Source organism: Coturnix japonica, chromosome Z, assembly GCF_001577835.2.
Source record: "Coturnix japonica isolate 7356 chromosome Z, Coturnix japonica 2.1, whole genome shotgun sequence".
Classification (NCBI taxonomy): domain Eukaryota; kingdom Metazoa; phylum Chordata; class Aves; order Galliformes; family Phasianidae; genus Coturnix; species Coturnix japonica.
Window position 1 is genome coordinate 20,192,245 of NC_029547.1, and position 8,277 is coordinate 20,200,521.

The window sequence follows — 8,277 nt, forward strand, 5'->3', positions numbered from 1 at the left end:
ATAATATCCAAAGTAAGCAGGTTTTTTCCCATTTAGAAACAGCATGTAAGTGTAGCATTTCAGAAAGAAGCCAGTGCAACGTCTCCAGAAAAACCAAGACTTCAAGCCATAAAGCATTGCCTTCAAATCTCAGTACAATTGCTAAATGCATTCTTAAGAGAGGAAGACATTTCCCGGCTTTTCAATTAATGGATTCTGAAAGTGTTGTAGCATACATTTTTCCAGACTCATCCTCACACCACCAACTACACCAACAACCATTGCAAAAAGTCCTACAGAAAAATGCCTTTCCCCTCCATTTCTGATATTGCTTTTTTTCTTTTTTTTAAATTTTTTTTTTTTTTCCCCTATTACAACCCGGAATAGAAAGCCCCATAAGCCCATTGCATGATAAAGCTATTTTCTAGTGCTACCTATATGTATGATTTTAAATGCTCTCTGCCATTATTCTTCTTGCACAGAAATATTTCTAGAAAACTGCCACTTGCTCAGTCTGTATTGCACTTTTTGGGAAATGCCAATAGTATCACTCTCTTCCTGTGGGTTATCCTACATAACAGCATTCCCACAGATCAGCACAAGACCAGGCGACTGAATGTGAATGTTTTCAAAAAGAACTTTAGTGTTATTTCTGTGAGAAGGCTTCAGGAAATGGCTGTAATGACTGAGGTTTATGTTCTCAAACTTTGTTTTGCAATCAGGAGACTGTTCAGAGCAACAGGCTTTGCAAAGAGAGAATTGCATTTAAATAAAAAATCCACAGTGCTGATTAGCAGAACATCAGGTTGATGATCCAATACCTTTTCATTTTAATTAAATGTGTGGCTTATCAATAGCCGATCTTTTCACATCTCACTTAATTGTTCTACTGTAACACACATGCTGTGCTATATCTATTATATGGGAATCTACCATAAAACGGGTCAGTAATTAACAAATACCCCTCTCTTCATAATTAAATGTCTTTATAGAAAACATCAATATGGAGATAACAGAGGCAAATAACAGACTTTATGTCCCTCAAGTTCAAACATAACACGCAGATAGAAATTTTATATACCAAAAGTCTGGAACAAGGCCAAGCTTTTTAATGGTCAAACATAGGTGGATGTAAAAACACATTTGCGCCAGACGCTGCGAATGCCTGGGACATCACAGATCTTGCCATCTGTTTAAGTGGATGAGCCACAGATGTTCAGGCCTTCATGTGAGTTGAATCCAAAAGCCGTATAGAGCATTCAGACACTGAAAAGTAGAAAGATTAAAAATCCAGCCCTTGATTTAATTTAAGAGTGGTTACACATCTAATTTGGATTTTATAGCTTTCCTGCATGTGGTGATTATTTATACATGTAAGGGTCACCGCACCACAGCAGTTTTATGTCCACATACGTATCACAGAAAAAAGAAAGTAGAAAAGGCATTTTCATACAAATTTATTTCCTCTTCTGTATTGCTTTACTCAGGAGGCAGGTAAGAAGAGGCATAAGGATAGAGATTAATACAGATTTGTTGCCTGTAAATTAATGAATCTTCATCTCTTACCACCAAAATCCAAACTTCAAACTGCTTAAGAAGGATCAAATCTCTTCATAGCAAGACAAAAAATAGAAAGACTACATTTACAATTTGCTTAATATACATTTTAAACGCTAATACTAAAAGCATTACAGTGCAAATTGAATGAACTCTTACATCTACAATTTAAAAACAGCACATAAATTTAGCAAAAAAGTAAGATTTTTATCTGTAACTGTGTATTTTTATATGCATACAACACACACATAACTCAAAACTTTGTTTTGAGGTTATATCATTATAAATAATACCTGCAAAAATCCACTTATTTTTATGCTATAGAAATGATGATGCTAGGGAGATTTATGTTAAGTGAAGGCCTATACTTTAGTCTAAGACAGAATAAGCAAAAGGGAAGTACAACTATTGTGATGAACCTCTTGACTCACAGTCTGAAAATCTTGAATAGTAAGAGCAAATGACTTCCTCACTCCTCTTGTCTCAGATATCTACATACAGTGATCAATTGCAATTTAAAAACAAACAAATAAACAAAAACGGTAGAAAGATATAAAGCTTCAGGCAAAGGCATAAGGTATAAAGCTTCTTTCAGGCTCTGCCAGCTCAGTTTATGCATCAAACTGTCCTGCAACTATGCAGGACCTACAGCATCTCCATCTGGAATCTTTTCTGTCAGAGGCCATGGAGTCATCTTACTTTTCATCCTCCACTTCAGATTTTAACTTTCCCTCTGGCAACTTCCAAACACACATCAAGCAGAAAGAATACAGATAATACCAAGACACACATTGCTATTTCTCTCCTTTTATCATCTTTCAAACCTATTACTGAACTGGATTGATTTTAGATTTGACCCTGGTAGGGTTCATACAGTATACTTGCAGCCTTCACTGAGAACCTCTCATGATGAAAATTCAAGAACATTTTTGGTCTTCATGGGCTTAGCAGCACTGGAGAGAAACATGAGATCATATATAGGATATGATGCATCAAACGAAAGCTAACGGACTGTGAGTGTGCTTTAACTCAAATCCCAGGCTAATACAGACGTGAGCTTTGCTGGATCTCTGAGTCACTGAGGCAGGTAAAGTCTCTCAGCAGACTTTTTAATGCAGAAGACAGTATCGTTTCTAATACAGAGAACAGCAAGTTCCAGCGAGACCCTGAAGGAACAGTGAGTTCTCTGCACAGCAGCCAGCAGCTCTGCTACTTGGGGAGAGAATGTGTTACTGCCTGAAAAGCAAAACGCATCTGTATTCTCCTTTGTGCAGCAGCACTTACTTTCACTCAGGCACACAAGAACAGTTTGTAACTTCTTCAGATGTACAAAATGAAACCAAAGCAATCCTATGCTTGACCCTGAGACTGTGAATACATTCAAACAACCTGCACTGTTTTTGCTGGAGATTTCCTTAATGTACACAAACATTAATGCTCACCTGAGATGAATGACAACACGTACAACTTTGAAGTCACTCACCATATTACCTTTCTCAGAAAGTCAGTGTAGCAGCATTACACAAGCATGCCATAGCTGCCTCATTAGTAATGCTACCTGAATATTTTTCTTTTACCCTCAGGGCAAAGATGTGTCACATGCTTTGTTTAAAAGTATAAAACAATATTTTCAAGATGCTTTGAAGATACTCATTTGAACAGATAATTTTAGCTTCAACATTCCCATTTCTTTCCTTTGATTTCCTCCTATTGCCAAATAAAATTGGAACTTTTTTTTTCCCTGCAGACTTTCTTCTCCTCTCCCCTCCTCTCTCTACAAACTCAACAGCTTTGAATCTGATGAGTGCTCTGCCAGAACACATATATCACAGATACATCTATGCTGTCTTAAGAGGATATAATGTGTTATTGTTCTGATGTGGTTACGTTCTTTTTCCAAGGCTGTTTTAACTCCTAACAGTCAGCAAGGAAGAAAGCAACACTTCTCTCATTTAAAAAGAATATTTATTTTTTTTTTTAATTTATCTTCAGCTACTTATTTTCCAACTCTGATATAATCTTTGCATTGCACAGAGCTAATTTAGGAATGTAAACTGATTGCTGTAAAATAATAATAATAATAATAATAATAATAATAATAAATAAGAGAGAGAGAAGTAAAAATTCAGTTCACTTTAGGCAAAGTTCACTTTTTTGCGTGTGTGAACTCTGAATTTCTTGTTATGAGCCCTTTATGCTTTTTGTGAAAGATAGATGGTAACATAAAACCACAGCAACCCAAACGTTTTGATACATTATTCCATGAAGCCAAAGCATTTTGAATTTGTAAAACCAAGGTGCACAAGAAGATTTCCAAGATAAAACAGTGATGTTCTCTAAGTTACTTTCTGCTATAATTCAAGTAATTACATTGCAAAAGCAGTGGAAGACCCTTGCAGGTCCTCTACGTGTTTGAATATGTGCTTAATTCCCAGCACTTGGGACTTAAGTCTGCAGGGCTTGCACCGTTATGTGGCTTTGTAGGACCGCTTTTGGCAGTTGTCTGCATGAAGGGCAGGGCCAAAGATAGGCACATTTTTTTCTGAAGAAGAAGGAGGTGGTTTTGTTTGCCTGTTTGTTGTTTGTCTGCTTTCAGTTTTGGGATGAAAGCTTCTTCCCAGGGCTGACATCTGGCACTATGAAGCACAAACGGAAAAAAAATGTTTTACTGGCTGCAAATGGTTTACAGTTAACTGCCATCAGGAGCCCCTAACACAGACACAAAGCAGGATTCATTGTGTGCTGGACTGAGCAGACAGTTCTGAAAATTCGTAAGCTAAATGTTTACGGAAGAATTTTCCAAAGCACATTGGAGATTTTGCATAAATCGTCTTTCTGGATTGGACACGTGAGCTTACACTGATAACTCAATAGCACAGCAGTGCAGCAAACTTCAGTTTAAAGGGGACTTTAGTTCTTTCCATAAGCTCTTCCAAAAAACATACAAAACCATTTCTTCATCTGTACCTTGCATTCAGTCAGTAGGGCTCAGGGTACTGGTTATACCCAAGCTATAATGAGTATTTTTTCCTTGAATTTACACAGAAAAGTTTCTGGCACGTCCTAAACAAGAACACAAGTCTGAGACTCTCTACTAAGCAACTGGGAAAAACTTTTGGAAGAGTTCTGAAAAACATAGCTCTTTGGGCTTCCTAAAGTGGATGTAAAATGCTCACTTAACAAATCAGGGGACAAAGTTTCCCTCAAGAGCAGAGTGTATAGTCCAGCAGGCACCAAACTCAGAATTAGGAAAACAAATATACATTAAATGGCACAAGATTCATTGCATATAAATTCTGCCTTAGTCCTGAGAAAAGACTTGATTATGTTGCTTACAACATATCCATGCTGCTTCTAGGATTGAGCAGATGCCCTAATGTGGAACACCAATACCCCACTTCTTTTTCTTTTTCTTTATATGTCAAATACAATGTTATTGAGCAGATATATCCCAGGATTTCATTCCTCCTTGAGCTGCTGACCTGCCATGACTTGCCCAAGGTTATGTTTAAACCGTGCGTACTTCCATCCTGTGCCTACCATCATGTTTGGTTTATAATCTCGTAAGGGCAGGGACTGCCTTTTACTACTTGTTTGAACAGCATCCAGCACAAAAGGGCTTTGATCCAGCCTGTAGGCACTGCTTGCAGTATGTTAGATTTCAAATCTTACCTAGAGAATTCTGTATCAGTAAAGGTCTGGTACTGAAACAGTGCATGTACTCAGCTCCATGTACTCAATTTTCCACGCCACCCCTTTTGACATCGCAGCACGCATATTGCCTTAAAAAACTAACCTAAAATATTAATGATTTTTTTCCATAAGTTAGTGTATCTCATTTCTGTTGACCTCAAGTAGCATAGCCCAATTCAGACTTAAATAACACGACTACATTAAATGAATAACATTCATTTAATGGAGAAGTGACATGTGACTTGACTGTTCAGCCCACACCACCACACTGTCCAAGTTTTGCATATGTCACCGAGTAACAATGCTAAAACAAACTTTTCACATCTTATGATTTCTTATTTCAGAAATATTCATAGAAAGAGCAGTTTTTACATCAGCTCACTGATTGCATACCTTCCTAGTATAATGAATTTCTCTATGGCTTAGGTTTTGTAGTACATTTATAAACAGTATAGCTATTTACTATACCCGACCACTAAGGTAAAGCTGACAGAAGTTATCACAAATACTACCTGTGCAAGCAAAACATTTTTTTGTTCAACTTCATGAAGTGATTCAGAGGAATTTGTTTTGCTGAGCCACATCCAATGCTAGTACTTTCAACAGTGTCACTACAGAATTGACTTTCATTCTGTGGCCTGCTAGATTCTCAGAATTGCAATGCAAGATGTGCAACAGCAGCATTGCGTTTGCTGCAGGACGGTGTGACTGACCTTTTGAAGAAATATACACACACATCTTCCTTACAAACAGATCAATAAGCATAAGGCTACCAATACAAAACTGTTCTACTTCAATAGTGATCATAAACTCAAGAGTTAACTAAAATGTAACCAAACACTATGTGAAATTAGAATTGTACAGTAAGGGATAACTGAATTGCCAATGCTGCATTCTTATTCTTCTCTTACAGAAGAGCAAGGTTTGCTTACAAAATGGACTTTACAGAAGTTTTGCAAAAGCATTTTAAGCCCCTGGAAGCTATCATACTCACTACACTGAGTGAGTCAGCTCTCTGAAGAACTTCTGCTGTTTTAGAATTATCTGCTCACACAAATCCAACTGAAAAACTGAAAAGTTACAGCTTCAAGAAGGAAAGCTGATAAGAAATAACGAAGGCTGCTGTCCTGCCAGCAGAAAGTATGCAGTTCTTAGCAGAACCTAAGCTGTTTACCCACAGATGCTGGCTTTACTGCACCGCACAATGAAATGATGTTTCCAGTAGAAAAAACAAGCAGTGTGGAAAGTCCTTTAGGTGAACTAATGCATTTATAGCAATGGATATGACCTCGCAGCATTTACAGGAGAGGTGTAGAGCACTAGATTGGTAGCTTTCTAGTTTCTGATTTCAATCTACTGCTCCATTGTTTTAAGCCCCAGTCACACAGGAAACCAACCAGGGAGTCACTGTGATAACTCCATCAGATTAAACTACAGATCCTGAACAGCATTTCCCACTGGTTTCTAATTCACTGTGCGGAGATTCTGTTTTTAAATGTGTGAACACCAACATGCTGGCATTCAGCTTACTACAGAAACAACCCGAACAGCTTAAGAAAAGCACTACAGCACCACATGAAAAAGAGAAAAGAAAAAAAAAAGGGGGGGGGGAGGCTAATTAAGCTATATAGTTGTTTTAAATACCAGATGTTAACACCACTGCTTTACTGTTTATTTGTTTCTGTTTCACTGTTTTGTTTTTTATCTCTGCTCTTATGTAGAGAAGACGGGGGGGGGGGGGGGGGGGGGGGAGGGGGAGAGGAGGGAAATGTTTGTTCTTTATAATAGAGTACATGAGGAATTTTGTGCATTCCTTCAATAGCTCAACCACAATTACTAGTATACAGTGTACAAACAGTACAAAAGCATAAAACACACCATACGCCTTGATTAGGTACAAGCAAGCTGTAATGCAGCATCACTGTGTTTTACTGTAGAAGCACAAATACTGTGAGGAACAAACACAGCCCGTTTCATAAATGAATGAACCCCAACTGCACTGACCACATGCAACATGTTGAAACAATGTTAACCCTAGCAAGAGGAAAGCTACAAAGATAACTGTACATGAGATGATACAGTACAGAAGTGCAATTCTTAGTTGCTAATGAACTACATTCTAAACACAAGCATTCTTGTTTACAATATATAATTATCGAAGTTGAAAAAGTCAAAATTACTCACAGAGTCCTGAAGATGCAATAGCAAACTATCTAAGACAGGAAATTCCAGGGCAATATTACAAAACAAGTAGGAATAAACACGCATGAAGTCAGGAACTGACAGGCCTCTGGATTACTGCAACTGTAGGAATCATGCTCATGCATGCTGGCTATAATTTATGAAACGGAGCCCAGGAAACAACCAATCGGTTAGCTCCTCCTAACAAGTCCAACTGGCTACGAAAAGCTGGAAGTGCGGCACAGAACAATGTAGAGGAGCTATCCCACGTATTAATCTGCTTATCCGGGATTGCTTTCTGTGTGGAGAAGGAAACACTAAACAAGGAGGGAAAAGGAAAATCACAGCTCCACAGCTGAAATAAACAGGATAAATTTCAATCAACAGGCAGATCTTCCATTGTGTTCAGATACATAGAATTATATTCAAATACTTTGGTATCAGACAAAACATTTCAGAAGAGAACTGCCCTTCTCAGGAGGTGATTTTTATTTTTATTTTTTCTTACATGTTGTTGGCAGAAACATATGCAGACCGGATTTATATTTCCTATGCAATTGTTCCAGTGCTATCCTGCTCTTAATTTAAATGTAACGTTACTGCTAAATGTGAAAAGCCCTTCCATAAAATCTGATGAGAGTGAGATTTTTTTTTTTCCCCTTTTCTGACCACAGGTGGCTGCTCAGTGCATTAATGAGCAGCCCTTACCAAAAAGCCATCTGTATGGTCCATTACATTTCAAAGTAACACAGAGTTTCAGATTTAAAGTACCATTATTTTCCAACGAGATAAGGAAAGGAACAAGAAGATGTCTTCAAAAATAATTAAATAAAGAAACACTTTAATGAGCATTTCTAGGACAGAACA

At 37.6% G+C, this 8,277-nt stretch overlaps 1 protein-coding gene across 1 annotated transcript in view; it reads right to left on the reverse strand.

Annotated features, from left to right (window-relative positions):
* PDE4D (phosphodiesterase 4D) overlaps positions 1 to 7,571 on the reverse strand; it is a 559,900-nt gene extending 552,329 nt beyond the window's left edge. The window contains exon 1 of the mRNA XM_015848747.2: positions 7,414 to 7,571. The gene's annotated coding sequence lies outside the window, so the exon portion shown is untranslated. The remainder of the gene's footprint in view (positions 1 to 7,413) is intronic.
* Positions 7,572 to 8,277: the final 706 nt, after the last annotated feature.